Source organism: Meleagris gallopavo, chromosome 7 (assembly GCF_000146605.3).
Source record: "Meleagris gallopavo isolate NT-WF06-2002-E0010 breed Aviagen turkey brand Nicholas breeding stock chromosome 7, Turkey_5.1, whole genome shotgun sequence".
Classification (NCBI taxonomy): domain Eukaryota; kingdom Metazoa; phylum Chordata; class Aves; order Galliformes; family Phasianidae; genus Meleagris; species Meleagris gallopavo.
The window spans coordinates 6982818-7002849 of record NC_015017.2 but is presented as its reverse complement, the minus strand read 5'-3'; the positions used below and the strand labels follow the sequence as shown (position 1 = coordinate 7002849).

General features: G+C 40.6%; 1 long non-coding RNA gene across 1 annotated transcript; it reads right to left on the bottom strand.

Moving 5' to 3' along the window:
- Positions 1-3820: 3820 nt before the first annotated feature.
- LOC109368469 lies at positions 3821-18643 on the bottom strand. Its single transcript, XR_002116532.2, has 2 exons — positions 18524-18643; positions 3821-7892 (listed from the first exon to the last, which is right to left on the bottom strand). It is a non-coding gene; the product is annotated as an uncharacterized LOC109368469 (long non-coding RNA).
- Positions 18644-20032: the final 1389 nt, after the last annotated feature.

Genomic DNA, 20032 nt, shown 5'->3' with positions numbered 1-20032 from the left:
TATCAGACTTGGTAGTGGCAGGCTAAGTGACTTGTCACTTCGTAGTGGGAGCTGCCGAAATGTCAGTGCTCAAGTTGAGGTATTGACTTCCATTTCAAGGATTGCTCATCTTCACTGCCACTGAGAACGTTAGGCAAGTGTTAGAATACTCTGTAGTACTCTGTTGCAGGTGTACCCCTGCAGGTACGGCAAAAGAATTCTAATGGTATTGTTTAATATGTTTTGTGGTTTAATAACATCATCTTGGCTGAAAGGAGTCCTTAATTTTTCATCTGATGGTGCCAGTGTTTTTCATGATTTAGATGTTCACATTTGGAAAAGCTGAGTTTTCCAAGGTTCTGTGGAAATCAGTGCTCAGCAGCCAAAGGTAGGATGATTGAAGATAGGGTCTGCTCCACTTGTTCGGTGTGCTGCCTTGCTCACTAGGTAGTGGAGTTGTAAGGCATGCCCGTGGAAGGCCAAGAATATCGTCTACTACACACTTCATTGTTTTGCCTTGGAATATTCAATTGCTTTTATTTTTCAAATAGTTTTTTCAAACCTAGCATTGATGTTTCAGAGACTGAAAATTGAATCGTAGTGCCAGATGACTATCAGAGTGGATTCCATCCCTACCGTTTAAATGAGCTAACTCACTTGCTTAAATTGGCCAAGTGTTCATTTCCTGTTGTTCTCAAAGACCACATATTTTCGTGTAGTGTTATGTTCTTTTCATACTGAGCAGAGGCTTCTTTCAGAGCCTTTTTTGGTAGTGTCGCAATGCGTGGTTTTTAAACTTGGTCTACAAAAGATTACAATTTGCAGATAAATCTTCCTAAAGAAACCAAGAAGTTTGTAACAGAAATGCACAGCCAATTCCAGTCTTTCATTTCAAATCTCTTATACTGCTGTTCAGCATTAAAAACTAGCAGGTATTACTGAGTCAGTGCCAAGTCATAGGCACAGCAGAAGATTACTGGAAGACCTGAAGTACTTGAAAGTAAAGACTATTATTTTTTCTGAAGAGAAGTGCAACTAATGGATTGAAAAGACTGAATGACTGTTCTGAAACTGGTTCTGTGGACATAATAATGTTTTTCTATCTGCTTTCAAGTCAGCCGCTTTTCACGTCCTGCAGGACTTGTATTTGCCATCCGTACATTTCTCTGGCACTTAATCCTGGAAAATGTAGTGGTTCATATTAGTGTGCTGGTACTTAGTACTCTCTTACCTCCTGTACTCATGTTCTTCTTCCTCTGTGCTGGTGCTGTTAACTGCATGCTGTAGTAAGCACTGTAGGATTAAGTAAGAGGATTTTGCTCCCGGAGTAAGGCTGTGCCTCGAGCTTCTGCTTTAAATTTTGTAATGCTGAGGAGCAGAAAAAACTGGACAAAGATGTTTGCTTAAAGACTTGCAAAGTGTATGGACAAAGTGCAAACTATTCAGTAATGCTTTTTCAAATACTTTGGCTTGTCCTGTCCTTGTGTGGGTCAATATTTCTTTCTAGTTAAAGTTTTATTGCATTTGGTCATAAGCATGCAGCCACGTGCCTTCCAGTCTTATTCTGGGTAGAGAGTGATGGAGCAATCTGTTTTCACACAGAGTTTGAGTTCTTACTCCTTTGTAAATGTTCAGAAAGTTACTTGACTTACATTTAGATAGTAAATTTTACTCCTTTGGCAGATAAGGGAAGGGGAATGTACAGTAGATGTTGTCGATAGGGCTTCTGCAGAAAACTATGCATCACTCCTTTAGACAAAATAAACAATCTCTCCAAATAACAGCAAAATGTTTTTTAAAGATGCGTGGTTTGGTTCAGAAAACACAGCAAGCTGTTGGTTCACAATACAATTTATTGCATATCGGCATCCCTATGAGACCATGTCAGAGCCTGGAAATGAGTTTTCCTTGAGCAGTCAAACTAACAAAGCATGGCTTTCTATGTCTGCGTGTCCTAGGCAGTAGCTGTAGCTCTTAGCCCATGTTGTGCAATCCCTGCTCTTCCCCCAGCTCTCACAGCTCTCCCCTGGGCCCCGTGCTATCAGCAGGGCCAAGCAGGGCACACACTCATCCCTCATTTGGGAGCGTTGTGCCTGCAACGGACACACGAGTGCTTGTGGGCTGATTAGCCAGCAGCCAGCACAAACAGGGCAGAGTCCTGTGCTTGTACCTCTCTGGGAAGGGAAATGTCCCATACCCACTCCCTCCTCGGCCACTGATTTTCACAAAACTGCTAACGGGTTTGGATATCGTTCATCCCATGTAGTTGAAATTATCCAATTGGTTCAAGAGATGTTTGTTAGGAAGTGGTAGAGGAGTGTGGTTGTGTAAGTCCCACATCCTTAGAAAATGTTTAAAAACACAATATGCTTTTAATGGGCTGTGTGATATGGCTTTAATTGGTCTGTTGTCAACAGCACATCTTAACAAATGGATAAAATGAACTGAAAGAGAACTAAGATGAAATCAGTGCAGGCAAGTGCAAAGCACTGCAGTTAGGCTGGAACAACAGACTGCTCCAATACCGGCCAGGGAACACCTGTCTGTTTTTGTAGAAATGAACTGCATGTTTATAGCAACGAGGCTAAATATAAGTCAGCTCCATAACATGAAAAGAGCAGTGGGAACAGATGCGTTTTATTTGTGAAGTGAACCATAGAGGCTCTTTGGAACTGAAAGACTGAAGTACAGCAGCTCATTTTTCCTTCATTTCTTTATTAGCAGCGGTGCTAACTGAGGAGGAACCAGAGGAGTGCGACAGTTGCAATTAGAGCTCTACAAAACAAGACGGCAGTGAAATACTTGCGGTCATTTAAGTACTGAGAGGTGATGTATTTAACAGTATCAGAGTACGTAAAGGGGAATGGGAAGAATATATAATTTTGCTTGAGAAGACAGACATTAGCAAGACAGCTCACACTATGCTTACAGCTCTGGGAGCTGTGTTCTTTTTTTACTGGTTATCTTTCGGGTGCATGTACTGTTTTTCCAGCTCTGCTCTTCTCTCATTACACATAATGTATGTTCTCAGTTGGTTCACTTCAGTATTTCCCTTAGAGCACAACTGAGACAGTAGACAAACGCACAGCGACTTCTGTCACCAAGAAATCGCCAGTTAATTGCCTTCCTACAGATCTCTTCAATGGATAGCTTACCATCAAAAGATCTTTTCGTGTAATGACTGAATGTTGGCTTTCTGTTTATGAGCAATCTCTGTATTCAGTGTCACAAGCTGCTCTGCAGTGTTGTTAAAATCTTCAGGCAGCTTCTATGAGAATTACAGCGTTTTTGGTGGATGCTCAGTCAAAGCTCCACGCCAGTTACCAGAGTCAGCTCTCACAGAACAACAATTCAGCAGGTCCGTCAAGGGATCCTGCTGAATTCAGAAGGCAGAATTCTGAAATATGTTGCTGAAAGAACAAAACGCTAAGTGTGAAAATTCTCTTTATGCTTAGAAAGTAACACGGGCTCAACACCTTTTCATCTAAGGATCCCTTTAAATTAGGACTCCTAAAGCAAGGATAACATACATTCCTTACATTAGCACTTTTAATACAGTTCAACTATTTCAGATATTTTATCTTGAACAAAGGAATCAAAACAATGCCTCTTTATTAATGTTCATATTATTTCAGCAGATAATTCTAAAGTGTTCAACTATAATTATTTAGCATGACAATTAGGAGTATGAGATTTTCCCTCACAATATTTTGGTACAACAGTGCAAACAAACCTGTTTGGTTTAAGCAGACTTACCCAGACTGTTTTCAAAAGGCTCACGTGCTGTAATAACCCTATGCAGAGCCTGCTGACATATGTATTCATCTCCTATACAGTCTGCTTCTTGAAGCTCTCTTAGCTGTCGGCAGCCTATTGACCTTAACTTGGAGAGTTCAGAATGGGTCCTCTGGGGATGCTCCTAGGAAGGTACATTCTGGTTAAGGCTACTGAAAAGGTAGCTGTGATGTTTGAATTCTTTCCTTTCTGGGAGCTTCCCTCCACAAGCTGACCACATTAGACATGAGAACTGACAGGGAGTTATAAAAATATGCGGTCTGTCCATCTGAGAAAGAGGAGTTGTCCATATTAGAAATATTTGTTCAGCTGCTGCTGGAGTAAGGCCACTCAGAGTCACTGTTTACAGTATGAAGTGTGCTGCAGTCCATTTTTATTCTAAAGATAACAAAATAAGATAAAGAACCCGTTATTTGGGATGGTTTTGACAAAAGTTTCAGAGAAATAAAAGTAAGTCAACTGAAACTTGATGAGTACAGATATTTTATTTGCTTGGCTGCAAAGTACTTGTTCCATGTCAGCTTATGGTGACTTGGCATTGCTCAGTCATGCCCAAAAGGAGCAAACTGTGACACAGCCGGGGACCAGAGAAACCTTAAACAGCCCCTCTGGACTGCAGAGTTTCCTTGCTGAGGGCCTAAGGACAGGGCAGCTTCATGCAACGTTTTCTTTCAAGAGGTTGTGATTGAGCTGGCAGAACTGCTCTGCAAAAACCCACTGCAAATTTTGGTAGCTTAAGCTCAGGATTTTGGAAGACTGAAGGGATGGCACTGGAAACAAACTCCGCCAGGGCCCCAGCATATCGTGAGGCAGTGGGAACACAACCGGTGTCTGGAGAGAAACACACAGAATAGCACCAGAGGTAACATATCTCCGTGGAAGGAAATATGAAAACAAGAAAAAAATAAATACTTCTCCCAGGAAAAAAAGTTTTGTAGAAAAAAGCCTCCTAAATGTGTTCTGAAAAGTTCCTTCCTCATCTGAAATTATGTAGAATCTTTATATTAATATAATCAGGAAATGTGTATTAATGTTTTTGGTTTTAGGTTACACTATTTCTCTTCATTTTGTGCAGAGTTGCAGTCCTAGAAATTGTCTTACAATAAAGAAATTGCTGTTTTTGTCAGAGAGTTCACGACCTTCACTGCACTTTTACTGCCTTTTCTGTGCCTTTGGCCTTTCCAAAGATTTCCAGTTGTCTGAGAAGTAGAGTCACGTTTGGCTTCTTTGTTTTCTGCTATTTTCTGTGCTTTGATTAGTGCCTGAACTTGGCAAATAGCACAAATCTCAATGCAAAACCACTGCGTCTACAGAAGACTGAAACACATCTCAGCACCTTTAGATCCTTGCCCTGATTCCCAGTCAATTGTTCTCGTTTTGCCATAAGAGGCAAACAAGAAATTTGTGCTCCCACTGTTTCTTAATTCAGTGGGACTATGTGGACAGATGGAGGAATACATTTTCTGAACAGAGGATTTCAGAGAACAGAGGAACCGGTCTCTTTGGAATCACAGCAAGTGCAGCCTGATAGGCTGATAAGAGCAAGACTTCTTTGAAGAGGAATACATAGGTTTCTTCTCTCTCCACTGATAACGAGTTCTTTTCCAGTTCTGCTTTGCTCACTGAGATTGTTTTCAGTAATGAAATGACAACTTGACTTAAATTGCTTGGGCGTTAACTTAGAGTACCGGTTCAAATTCAGAGTTATAAAGGAATGTAAGGTTTCATTTTATTTGTTTAGCTGAGGCAAAATCTAAATGTTTTTCTTATCTAAACGGAAGAGGCCCGGGCCAATAACTGGCTCTTTAGCAGAAAGCTGTAACTTCAAACCGGTTTTCATATTTCTTTCTGAAGTTCCACCTGCTGTCTGGTTGACATTCCCCATTCAGATGCTGAGGACGTAGGTCAGGTAAGTAACAGAGCTTGGAAACTGAAGCACCAGAAGATGATATGAATAAACACTGCATTTTCTGGCAAGTATAAATCCTTTTAAATGCGAAAAGAAATTGAAATACAGATCCGCATTCTTCTTTCCACTGGCCATGCACCTCCACATCCATGCAGCTCCAAACCACAGAACACTGCCTGTGTCTTCTGGATATGTGCATTTTCAATGTATCACTTACTGGCTGAGGGTAATTTTGTATTCACAAACAAATTTGACATCAGAAAAGAGGAATCTGGAGGAGCTACCCTCTCAGCAGCATTTTATCAGGGTTCTCAGGAGCTTTCATGGACTAAGTTTCAAGGTGCAGACTGTATTTGGGGCCTAGTGCCAAACAAGATGTTGAGGGCAGCTGCAAATTTTGTTTTTGTAGCTTCTGAATGTGTGCAACGTTTCTTGAGGCCGTGCACTGCTATTATAAATTCCAGTGACCTTCATCTCTGGAAAACACAGCAAGCAAATGTCGTACTGAATTAATAAAGATATATTCAGAGAAAGATTTCTTCATTTGGACTTCTAATTCTCTTCATTAAAAGGCCTGTTAATAAAAAAATGCATTTCTAATCATTCTCACTAACCCTGCAAGACATCAGTGTGTTATACTGTTTTCATTAGTCAAGTTTCAAACAATTTAATGGTGATATATTGATGCCTGCACACAGTGTTACCAACTAAAAATGTAAGGAATAATATAGATACAAATTATTCAGTTCAGTTGGACTGCATACATTTCTTACAGTGTGTTCTTATCTACGAGTAACATAGCTCAAAAATAAATAAATAAAATAAATAAATAAATAAAAGACCTAACAGTTTTGCAAGACCTCTCAGAGGAAGCGATACAAGGCATTATTAGATGTACTTGAGGATGAGTCAGCAATTCTTGTCTTACATCATGCCGGATAAATATGCCAGAAGTCTGGTTACAATCATAAAGCGATAGAATGGGGAAAATGAATGCATTCTGGAAGCCTTAAGCACAACCCCTGTTTAGAAATGGAGAAGGTACTTCTAACTAGTAACTAACTTTTGGGGAGCTTCCCTTCTCCCTCACCACAGGCTGTACTCTTGCTTCTGGACTCATGTAGAGTGAGATGGCTTTGCACCATCCTCATGGTGCTGACTGAGGCTTAGTTAACACGGGTTAGTTATCTTGGGCTTGGTGGCTGCAGGGAAACACTATTTCTAGACTTGGATAGTCTCAGTCATTCGTTGTTAAAATCTAAAAAGGTCTGAATTTCTGGGGAAATTGGCCAGTAGGCCAAGAAGAATTGCTGTGTGGAACTTCTGAGACCTACGTAGTACAAGTGGAAAAGCTAACTAGGCAAGAATAGTAACTACAATATCTTGTGCACTGTGGGCGCTGCAGATGGCCTGTGCTGGGCAGCACTGCTAAAACAGCAAACTAACTCAGCGTGTCTCTGCAACAGCCCCCAGGTGTCCAACCTACCACAGTCTGAAGCTTTGTAAAAGAAACACCAGAAGCACCATTCCCTGCTTTCTGAGTAAACGACCCTCCCTGGAGACTGAGACACAAGGCTGCCCACGCTTCCTGCCTGGAAAACTTTCTTGTTTTACAAAGGTGGAAAAACTACACAATTATCTTTAAGTTACAGGCAAAAATGCTTCGTTTTCACATGGCTATCTCACCACAGACATTTTACTTTCCATTTCAGTAACATGAAATTCGCGGGAACTTTTCATTATGTGATACTCAGACTCCTACATAACAAGGCAAATGGTTAAGGAGTAGTATACTTTCTGTTGTATTAGAATGGTCAGATTTTAAATGGTCAGTAGAATCCTTATATCACTATCAATCCTCATGTCTGATCACACTGTTTTCAGAGAATCAGCACAGACTCAGCAGAAGCAGATGATGCCCTGGTGTGAGCACACTTGGTGGGTTCAGTGCTGGTCAGCCACTGCACGGAGGTCAGGTCAGGACACATGCAGGGAGTGGTGCTCCCAGACTGAGCAGAGACAACTGCGGCCATCTTCCTTCCTTACAGTTTCTTGATGTTTGTCCCCTTGCAGTTCTGATGAAGGGGCCGCTCTGCACAACCTTTCTCTCCAGCAAGGCGAAGGCACCCAGGTGAGGCCAGCAGCATCCGGGCTGGCATCAAGCACACGACCGTGGGGGCCAGTGGACAAAGAGGAGATGAATCTTGGGCTGTGAAAGAAGAACATCGGTCTGTCTTAAATGGACTTTGCTAAGTTCATGCCAGCAGCCCACACTGCACTCGTTATGCTGATAAACCCAGGACTTCAGCCTGGGGCTCCATCATGCCAGGGCAGAAGGAATAAGGGAGGAGGTCACTACAAATCCAGAGATAAACTCACAGGGCAGTTCTTGTCTTTCCCTCCGCCTGTGGGACGCCAGTGGTAGGGAAACAGTCATTACAAAGCCTATTGGAGATCATAATTAACTCCAGCTGGAACTTTTGAACTCGACTTTTAAAAACCTCTCACCTCTCATTAAAGGCATTAAGCAATCACCTTTTCAAAGATCTCAGTGAGCTCCACTTCCCTCACATTAATTCAATCTTTAATTGTTATTGAGAAGTTCTTTTTTCCTTCGAGTCTGAAAAATAACGGGCTCTGTACAGAAAGTATTACCCTCGCCAGAGAGAACTGTAACTAAGAGATGAGCAGTATTTGGTACCCCTCTGTGTATGAAAAGGTAAGTGAGATTTGTTCCGAGGTGTCTCAAGCTCAGAAAACTCAGAAAGCTTTGAAAATATTTAGGAGACCTTTTCTTTTCCCTGTTTAAAAACTAATGTTGTGAAAGGAAAAATTGCTGTAGGAGATGAAACACTTGCCGTTCTTTTCTTCTCAAGAAGATAGCAAAGACAGCAAAGATAGGAGAATGCTTTCTCATTCTTACTGATCAGCAGCTACTCAGCAGACATTAGACAATAGGGAATGTTAGTAGCTTACAAGTGCTTTGCCAAATCAAATGCTATTTTCGGTATGACTCAATGGGAATGATTCAGCAGTTTCCTAGCCAGCAAATAGTTCAGACCTGTCCCAGAGTATTTTAAGCTTTGTTGTCACATGTTTCTTAGTTGCAGCTTTCCCATTTTAGTTTATCTCTGATTATATGGTAACTCCATTAATGTATCACCCATTAGAAGTATGAAAGTACATGAGGCTACGCAAAGTAATGAGAGGATTCAGTTGTCACTAAAAGTATTCTTATTGAACGCAGTTATCTTTGACACTCTTTATGGTACTTCAGTTCTTGTAAGAAAACTCTATTTGAGCTAAAGATACTCCACTCCCATGAAATACAATTGTGGCAGAGTGACCTCATTTGTATTACACCATATAGCTTTATGTCACTTTGTACATAGGTAGGAGAGCAACTGCACAATAGAATAATTAGAAGTCATCTGTAAGACTGGAAACTTGAAATGACAAGGCAGAAACACAATCAAAAAAGTAGGATTTGGCTATCTTGAAATGCAGGATGTGTGTTGAAGGATACTTTTGTTCTTTAATGTACAGTCGGGTGTGCATTACTGTAAGTATTACTGTAGGTAGCTGTTGAGGGTTCATTCTGTGCAGCAGAAACCCAGCATCACGAGCAACAAGCAATGTTGTTGCTGTCTGTGCATTAGAAATTGTGATTAGAATTAAAAAGGAAACAAAACTCACGTGATGGATGGTTCAGCAGTTTGTAAATCCCCTTTCCTTATTCACACAAGAGCGCCTTGCTCTTATCCCCTTCCCCTGTCATCTATTTTGGCTGACATCGTGTGCAGGAGTATCTCCTCCACCAGCTTTGCCAGGAAGTCCTGCTGCGGTGCTCTCCTGTGGGCCACTATTTGGAGCTCCCTGCACCAGTGGCCCACCTGGCCTCTAAGCTGAGCTTTCACGGTCCTCTCTCGGTTTTCCAACAGAAAATAGAGTGCGGTGCATTAGATGCCCCTGCGTGCATCCACCTCGGTGCTTGCAGACAAAAGAAAAGCCTGTGTATTAAGAAGCAGTCTCTGGAAACTGCTATGGCCCGTAGAGTTGTGAGGTAGCCGTGGGCCCAAGAAGCGTCCATGGAGCTTCCTGCAGAAGCAACCCTATTAGGGACTGCTCAGCAGATTTGTTTTCTGTGGGGCATTTAGGTTGCTGGGAAAGTGTGGAGCAACCTCCAGCATCTTTGTAATTGAATGTGTTCCTCTGAAAAAAATTTTCTTGGTATTTCTTTTGCAGGGAGGGGCAGGGAACAAGAGCAGGAAAGAATTTGACCTGATAGCAGTGCCCTCTGGCAAAACAGAGTGTGATCAGCACAGTTTGTGGGAGAGTTGGTGAGAATTCACGTGGCTTCTTTTGTTTCTGTGGGAGTCAGTACCTAAATGCCTTTGTAAAGTCTATGTGTGATCTTGAACTGTGAGTTTTCCAGCTGGGTGGTAAAACTAGATAGTGGCTTACAGTGATTGAGATGGGGGAAAAAAGGAATTACTGAGGCAAGAAAAAGCATGGATCTCAATCAGCCTCAAAAACCTGAATGTTCTTGGCAGAGCCAACAAAAAATAACAAAAGAACATACACACTACAATGTATATTGGGAAAGCCAAAGTACTGAGCCTTCTCCAAAATCTGACATACAAAACATCATTGTCTGAACATAAGTAACTGCAAAGTAGAACATTTGAAATGCTTTTAAATGTCAAACCCAAAACATTTCTTTAATTTAACTCAAGAAGAAAATCTATTTATTTTAGTTGAAGCAGTTCAGTGTTTTTTTTTGTTGTTTTTTTTCTCTCCAATTCACAACACAATTTCCTTGTGGTCATCATGCTTTTATTTTGGGCTGGGGGGGTTGGATTTGTGATGTGTGAAGATGAAATGGTAACAATTAGTGCCCTGTGGCATCAAGGCCCCAGGTTAGCAACAAACCAACTAATGAAGAAAACGAAGCCCTCCAAGAACGGATCCAATGTCCTTTGCATAGATAGCAGCAGGAAAATCACCACTGGATGTTCTGGAGCTTCTGTGTTCACTTAGCCTCTCATGGGCAAGATGAAACATTTTGGCAGGAAAATACAAATGCAAAGCACATTCTGTGAGTTTTTCTCCAGGCTGTTTCTGGCACAGCAGGAGCCTGTATGTCAAGATGAGATGAATAAAGCCAATTATCAGTCATTGTAAGGGGAAAAAAAGGTGTCTATGAGAAGATTTATATTAAAAAGAAATCTGCAGGGGCTGCATATTGTAGCAAAAGCTGACCTGTGACTACAGGCTTAACACAGTATGAATTAGTACCTTAAAATGGAAGCTTTCTTTTCGCTGGATTCCCACAGAGCTGATACTGTTGTGTGTGAGTAGAGCCTGATGAAGGTCTGAAAGGCAAACAGAGCTCAGGCCGTCAGGCCCTATGTAAGGCAAAGTTCAGCTTTCTGCTTGCTGCCGCTGGGTTTGCTGGCAGGCACAGCGGAGCTTCCTTCCATCTCACCACTGCTGGAAACTTGCCACGCTGCTCTGAACCTCTCCCCATCATAGGCTCCGAGCAGCCGACGGACTCACTGAGCATTATGACCTGTACCTGCTGGGACGGGGCTGGAACTGGTGCGTTAATTCCCTAAGAAATGGCTTAGGTTCTGAAATGTTACTGAGTAGTTCCAAACAGCAATGCAAACAAGCAGTTCTGGTAAACAGAAACCCATGGTAATCCTGAGCACTGGTAAAGGTAACAATTTTAAATGCCTTGTCCTTAGCTGACATTCCTTTAGGAAGGTGCTCGTGAGATTCCCTGATAGTGAGAGTTTTCTTTCTGATTTTTCACCAAGTAGGAAAGTTCTTTGCCAACACAGTTTCTTTTTTGAATGGAGATATTACTTAAATGCTGTAATTCATCCTTCTACCCAATGCATCATGCTGATTGAGCTGTACACGTGAGTGGCTCCTGGAAAATTGGCCTGGGAAACTAAATGCCTTCTGAGATAAGGCTTTGAAATCTGTTTGCCCAGACAGTACTGTTAATGAAAACAAAGAGAGATGAACAAGGGCCTCCACCCTTTAAAAGATGAAAAAATATCATCTTTACCACCCACCACCTATTTCAGATTCTGAAAAGTTTTTTAGTGAATAAGAAGATACAAACTTTGGATGCCACAAATCTGATTAGGCTGACGACTTGAGGCATAAACTTTAATTTTCGCTTCAAGCTATTAACACATGCAGCAAGCGCTTTACACAAACCCGCATGGATTCCCTGTGTCGATTACTGCTGTTCAGAATGAGGAGGAGCTAACAAATGTTGCTTTTCTTGATAATAAAGCATAATCAGAATGACGGTTGCAGCTGGTCACAGAATAACAGTCCACCTCTCCAGCTGCAAGTACTGATTCTCTACTGACACAAACCGAAGATCTGTTTGAATGGCCAGGAGATGGATACGGTCTCCTCTAAGACAAGTTCATACCCACTAGTGTGTATTCTGAATTGCACTAAATCCCAAGTTTGAGTTCTGATCATCAATTTACAAAACAGCTATTGCTCCAGATGGCAACATAGCTCATTAGGTAAGAAACCATGTATTGCCCTGAGGTAAAATTTTAATCCACTTAGGAGGCTTACATTTTTTGGAAGGTTCAAGTTTCTCTTCTTAGTTATGCTTATCATGCAAATATGGGTGGGGACCTATCAACGGAAGGATTTTAGCTTTCTAAACTTGGTGATACTCCAGTGCTAATAATTATTACTTCCTTGGCCTGCGATAGTGCTCGCTGTTGATTTTACTTTGTGTATTAAGCAGGAGTGCAATTGAAGCTGAGAGTCTACAAGTGAGAAATGTGCATGTAAGATGTTTTCCAAAGTGACCTAGGTCCCGCTGACCAGCTGGCATACAGGAGCGGGCACAAGTAACTGCCAGGTTCTCTGTGATAACAACGCCCTGAGAGCAGAGTGCTACTACCCTGCCATTCAGACCTGTGGGGCACCTTTAGGCTGATGTCCTCGCTTGGGCTTCTTCTTCCCTTGAGTCTGAGTCCTGTAGTCTCTTCCACTGTCTTGAGGCTAGAGCCACTGAGTGGCTCCCTTTTTATGCCACAGTCCTCTCACAGTGCATCTTCTACCAGAAATTTTTAAGCCTACGCTTAATTTAATCCAATAAACCTCAACCACGGAACATTTGTAACTGTCTTTCATGCTGCCACTGATATGGAAGAAATGAGTGCTGGAGAACAGATTATTGTGCTTGTCCATAGACTTTGTATAGTACAAATGCTCTAGCTGCTGAACAGCCTGCTCCAGTGTTCAACTTCAGGAGAGTTTGCCATGACATTTAGTACAGGGGGCTGTCAACTCCGAAACTTTATGTGGGATCCAGAAACTTCACGTGATGCCTCCTTCCTTAACAAGGATCACTTGTTGGAATATTTGCTATTACTTCTGTACTTAGAAGTAAAAGTCACGTTTCTCAAAACATGCAGCAAATGCAATCGTGCTGATACTTGAAGCTGAGGAGTTTCATTTCCTCGAAAATCTTTTCTTTCCCCTGTCCTTGGAAAAGCAGAAATGCAATTAGGAAGTCAAATTGTTGTCTATTAGTTATCTGTGGAAAGTTGGCACATTGCTCACATGACCTTTATTTTTGTCTTGAAAAGCGCTAATGTGCTTCTTTGGCCTTGCTTGTGGTCTGGAATGGATCTCTGTAGCTCCTATTTGTATTCTTTCAGAGTTGGGTTGTTTGTTTTTTTTTAACATCAATATTTTATGAATAATACATATGTGTATAGTATTAGTTTCAAGTAATTTTACCTGATAGGAATAGAAGGGATTATTAAATAACATTTTAATTTGAAAGTGAGTTTTGCAGGAATTGGTATTACTGGCTGAATGCTATTGGTCACATCAGAGAGGCACTTGCCAGAAATGTAAGGATGAGAGGTAGCAGCTGAGAAACGACTGTGAACTGCCAAGAGATGCTGAGCAAAGCTGTGCAGGCATGTTGAGAGGTGCATGGAGAAAGCTGAACTAGAATAGGAAAAAATCCAGCAATGGATGTGAAAGCTTATATGCTGTCCATACAGCTGTGACTGAGAACACATCTTTTCATGTCACCTGCACATTTCTACCCTTTCGTGAATGAAAGTTAATTTTCATTCAATGTTTTTTTTTTTACTATATCTTTAGAAATACAATTGTTCTTTTTGAGTCCTGAACATACCTGGGCTTGCCTGGGGAGAATTGTTTTTTTGACCAACTTTGTATGGCTCATACTGTTACATGTTGAAGAGAAAAACAGTTTATGCAGCATCAGCTTTTGCTATTTGGTTAAAACAATCCAAGAGAAAAATTGCTGTATCTTCCTGTATCTTTCACATGCTAATGAAAATTATCAGTACCAAAACCATAGTATGTGCATGATGCATAACGGCACATTCTTGTAGAAGCATACATGTAATGTGAAGCTCTAAATGTAGGAAAAAAAAAAGAAAAGACTTCAGAAGGGCAAGTTTCTTCAAAATGGACCCTTAAGCTGTAAATAGTCTATTTTAATAGATCAAAATCTGTGTTCAGTGCATTGTGATTCTAGCAAGAAGCATGCTCTGAGATCCGCTGCTGGGAGCAATCATGTTCATTGTGCTCCTGATGTGTACAAATATACAAGAACCAGTACTTCTGAGGTTTCACATCCTTCTACAGAGTAATCAGAAGACACAGCAGGAGATGTCTGAGCAGTGATGGGGTACTGCGGAGTCATATGTTTCCCATGGAAATTATTTGTGACTTCCCGCTCTTTATTGCCATTCATCTTCAAAGTGAAAAAAAACAAAACTTGTCTTGTGGGCAGGACAATTACTTGCTTTGCATCAAAGTTTTATGTAGCTTCTAATTCAAACTAGATTTCAAAGGAGTGAAGCTAGCAGCAGCAGAGATATGCAATACTGAGGATAAATGATCTTTCTTCATGGTTCCGCTATGCCCAGAGGGAAACCTCAACCCCCAGCACAAACCTCCATCTCAAGCAGAATCCTTTAGGGAATAAAAACTAAATGTATCATCTTAGTGCTTGACTACAGTGCCATTAAGACCTCTACTTTATATTTTTATTTTAAATTTCCATGTTTTCTTTTTTCTGATTGCAAACACTCAAGTTCTCCAGCAAGATGCATTTCCTTCAGGGCCAGCCTTAGAGAGAAGTCTTGGAAAAAAAAATAAAACTCGAAGCTGGTTTTAACACTGTGCTTTCTTCTTACTTCTTCGGTTGCCCTCAGACATCTCTGCCTGCTTTCAGACTGCTAAACTTGCTGGAGTCAGACCTGAGGGGAATAACATGAACTCTGCTAACCCTGATGCCGAGTCTGTCTTCCTCACGCTGAACTCCTTAGCTCTTCGTGCCTCTGCTGGCAAGATCCCGAGGCTAATTTGTACTGTAAGATGCCAGAAAAAGCTTGAAAATTAGTTTTGTTTTGCTAGCTACCAGAGCTTAATGGGTTCCGCCACTCTCTTAAGCTGCAAGCAGGATGAATTTACATATTTTACTTTTTTTCCCCTTCTTTTCACACTTTTTTCAGTGGGGACGGTGTGTTGTATTGCAGGAAAGCTGCTTCTGTTTCTGTATGAAATACATGCCATCTCATGAAGGAAGTCAGCTTGCAGAAATGAGAGGAAGGAAATGCTTTTCCTGTTTCATATTATCTCCAGAGCCCAGGAAGCTCCCTTTGTGTTTAATCCAACTGAGCAGCGGTTTGTTGGTCTGAAAAGAGATGCGTGTGTTGCTAATATCTGATAATCTTTCCTCTTTGGTAGTTGAACATGGGATAAAATCGTCGGCATAGGTATGTTATTAAAAGGATAAGTAGTATATTTTTCTTCCAGTCATACAGTTTGCTGTAGATCGGAAATAGAAAATAAAAGCACTCGGGGCGAGAGATGTATTTCAAGCTTTCTGCATCTCAGCTATTTTATAATTCTTTTCTAAATATATTTGTTATCTAGACTGAAAGCTCAATTTTGAGACAGTATAAACGATGCTTCAGCTGAATGAGGCCACATACGTGGCCACAAATGCGGTACACGTGGCAAGGTATGCCTTGGAGGAAGTCAGGATAGCTTCTGTGGCCCTACAGATCCTTGTGTGGACGTGTTCCAGTGGGACTGAGACCACAGCTTGCTTCCTTTGTCTCCTGGGTGGTTTTTTCTTTGTCAGGATACTTAAATAAGTGCTATGTGAAAATGTAAAGGTTAAGCTGAAAATCATTATAAACTGGAAGTAATGAGAGTGCTACCAGAAGACACTGCATTACTCAAGAGTTGTTTTTTGTGGTTAGTCTGACTGGCTTTTCTCTGCACAACTGTGGGGTTTAGTAAGCATGAAAGATCCACTTCTGTAAACCATCCAAGCCACAACAGTTTTGCTCTGTCAGCTCTGTCATCGGTTTAGGTGCTGAGAGCAGGAGAGAAGTGCTCTTACTTGTGACTGGTTCAAAGACCAGACATGTCTGAAGCAACTTTTAAGGCATAAAAACCAAATTATTTTGATTTGGGGAATGTGCTTTTGGGATTTAGGCGAAGTTTAGCATGTTCTTCAGCTTTTATTTACTATAAGTCAAGTTATGTCACATGGCAAAGTATGTATTTTAGAACCATGCACGAGAAACTAAAAACCACAAAATATTAAGCTGTTCTCCAGTGTCACTGCCCAGTGACATGTGCCAGCTTCCCTGATGGTGCAGGAAGGCGATATCAAACCATATGTGATTTCTCTGCCATGCAGCAAGAGTCCTTATCATTTTGGTGGCAAGCTCATGTTTGAGCTGGTGGGTGCTAGACACAAGGACACGAGCCCTCTCTTTCAGTTAGACGTTTGGAGTTTCCTTGTTCAGGAACTACTGCAGCAGATAACTGCTTGTGCTGCACAAATGCACAGTTTGATAACTGGTGTCATTAGGAGACAGTGCAGCCCAGGAGCGTGAGGTAATCTCATGACTTTTATTGAGTAGGGTAACTGCCTTTAGATGCTATCACATCATGAAATGTTCCATATGCATAGAATTAGAAGGGTATATTTGTGATGGAAAATGTGGAAAAGTGCCTATTGGTAGCACTTTTACTTCAAGGCTGTACATTCTTTTAAGTCATGCAGCCTTAGGAAACACAACGTCGAAATATAATTACATTCTTAATTACCGTGAGTTGTTCTTATAGACTGCAGTCCTGAAGCTAGAAAGATTACGTACACGTTTCTTCAGGTGATGCCTTTTTTCAGCAGAAGGGTAATGTCTGCTGAACTTTTCCATGGGGTTGACCTCATGGGCTCCAGTGGGATTATCTTAATCTTATAGATGGATGTGTGCTCGACTAGCTGAATTCCTGTCCAAGGAAGCTCTTCTACTTTTAATTTAATTTAATTTTAGTTTTTGTAAAGCTAGGAAGTCAGGTCTTTGGGGAAATAAAGAATGTCATTAAACTTAATCAGCTTAATCTTTTGGTACCTCTTCAACTTGTGTCCTTGGAAACCCAAAGCTCAGTAAGAATACCCGCTACTTCTTTGACGTGAAATTTCTGCCTCCTCTCCTACCACCAAGGCTTGATTTGCAAGAATATTTAGTGCGCTAAACTACCATAATTGCATACTACATTTGATTAGAGTTTCTTTTAATTCTTTTAAATGGTAGTATTTGCTTCAGGGTTTTGAAAGATTAACCCAATTATCAACGCTCTGTGTAGAACATCTGGTTTAGATTGCCTGCTTTATTTTCGAAATAAACTTATTCAATAAATAAATGAACAGTCCAGAAGCATGCTATTGATTAATGAGAGATGTTTTGGGCTTAGCTGGCAACCAGCTCTCAGGTGTCTGGGTGCATTGGTGTAATTTAGATGTTTTCCCTGATTTCTCATGTCAGCAGACAGTTGGGAATTAGTTGGGAATTAGCGCTTAAACTGCAGACGAGAGAAAGCACTGAAAAGGAGTAGGTTCTTTGCTATCGAGTAGGACTCTGTATTGTATTGCTGGAGCCTTTAAAGGATCCTTTTACATAAATTACGCTTTCCACTGAAGAAAGTCAGATAGAAATTGCTCAATTATTGTGGGAATGTAAATTAATTTTGGTATGAAAGATAAGGTATATCAATAGAATTGTGTTTCCTACTAACTTCCTCGGGTTAAGATGTTCAGAAAAGTAGATGAATTAAAAACCAAATGGCCCCAAAGTCACATTTTTTCTTTTTAGATGACCAGTTGTTTTCATGATTGTCACAATGCATGCTATTGGAAGAGTTGAATGGAACAAGCGATGAATAAAGTATGTCTGACCTCCCAAGAATGACACTTGATAGAGGATATGGCATAAAATAATTGTCTTGTTCTATGGAATATATCATTAGTACATCAAATTCCCTCAAAGCTCAAACCTTGTTTCTCAGGTTTGAAAGTGTTCTCCCTTTCCTTTTATCTTGTAATTTCCTACAGTGGAGCCCAGCAATAGGATAATATTCTATCAGTAGCAGGTGCTATGGTTCCTTCCCAAGCTTTCTTGGCCCTCCCAGCAGTAACTGTTCGTCTTGTCTGAGATGTTGCTTAGCACTTGGCGTGTCTCTTTAAAGACGGTGTGCTAAAAAACCTAACATCTGCTTGGTGTGTGTGTGTGTGTAGGACATTTCAGTATGCTTGTAGGAGAAGAAGTAATGTGACAAACCGGAGGCAGAGCTGCCAGGTTATTTCTGCAATAATTTTTCCTTTCTTTTGTCTATCTTGAAAGAGTGAAAGAGCAAAAGCAGCACTGAACTATGACAGCTGGAAACTTGGGCTGAAGGTAGATTTACTGTAAAGACAATTTTTCAAAGCATTGCACTCACCTGCTATCTTTTTTTATTTCGGTCCCTTATCCTCAGGTGTCCAAGTGTGATGCACCAAAGAGTTCATTCCCCTCGTAATAGAAGATAGCACATAAATGATTAAGTAGTTAAATTCTACTGGTCTACAAATACGAGCTTTCTGAAGCGGTTTTTAGTTACTCATTACTTTAATCAATTAATGTTTGTTTAAATGCAAACACAGCTGTTTCATATGTTTGTTTGGTTTCTGTTTCTTTCATGAGGGACTCATGAGAGGAGCAAATAAATCGCACTGGATTGGCAAATCTTATTTCTTCAGAACACACAACCCAAAATGACAAACATTTTGTTCTCCAAATGGCAGGGAAGGGTAAGAATTGTTAATTTATTAGCTGGCTTTTGGTTTGCAATTTAGACTCAAAGCTGTAAATGTGAACAAAATTGAACTCCCAGCATCTGCTTATAAGATGCATCCTGTCTCCATCAATGAGATGCCAAAAGGCATGGACTTTTCTCCCCTTAAGAGGTTTTCTATGAAATAGAACCAGAAAGGCCTGCTTCTCTCCAGTGACTGTTTCTTCCTACAGAGTACTTCTGCATTTTTGATTTAAAGTTACCTAGTTTTCTCTCTTTAAATATATATTTCCCTCATTTCATGCTATTCTTTCTTTATGAGCACCTTCTTGGTAGTTTGAACAAGTTGTAAATGCAGAATTTGCAAACTGGCACAGTGGGCTGGTTGACATTTCTTCCTTTGCAGTGTGATCTCACTAATGAATAGTCAAAATGAATTTGGAAAATGAACGTGGGATTAAAAAAAGGCTGCTTTGTACCTCTCAGATTCTACTTAAGAAATGATTAATGTTGACCGGGTTTCATTTAGTAGCTTTTAATTTATTACTTTAAATTGAATGTTTACTCTGAAAGTCTTTGTTCTTCTAATTTCTTGAGAAATAATAATACCTAAAGATTCCAAAATCACTGCCGTGGGATCCTGCTGCTTTTGTTCTTAATAAATTCTATAGATGAGAGCGTACAGCTATTCCGAAACTTGAAAGAAAATGGCAATTAAAGTGATTACTTAAGTAAACTATTAAGAAAATTCACCTGATCTCTACTGTTAAGTGAATAGATTTTCTCTTCCCCTATGGAGAAAACATTTTAACAAACGCCTCATTAAAATATTTTGTTTTCTGAGTTCTGTCAAGCTGTTTCTTTTAAATTTTATTCAGATTGAAACTAAGTTTGCATTAGTCAATACGTGTGGGTTTTTCAGTAGCTCTTGGATCTTAAATAAAAATGTCAAAACTACCATAGGGATTAGGTTCCATAATGGAAGCAACCCACTTCCAGGGCCCCATTCTGTTTTGTTGGTGAAGAATATGGGCACATCTAACAGGCTGTAGGTCTGTGTTTGATGATGGCCGTCCAGCACCAAGTGAACACTCGTAAATACTTTGTGGCTATGGCAATTGGCTTGATCAGTACAACACAGGTGCTTGTGCATGGGAAAGGTTTGCATGCTTCGAG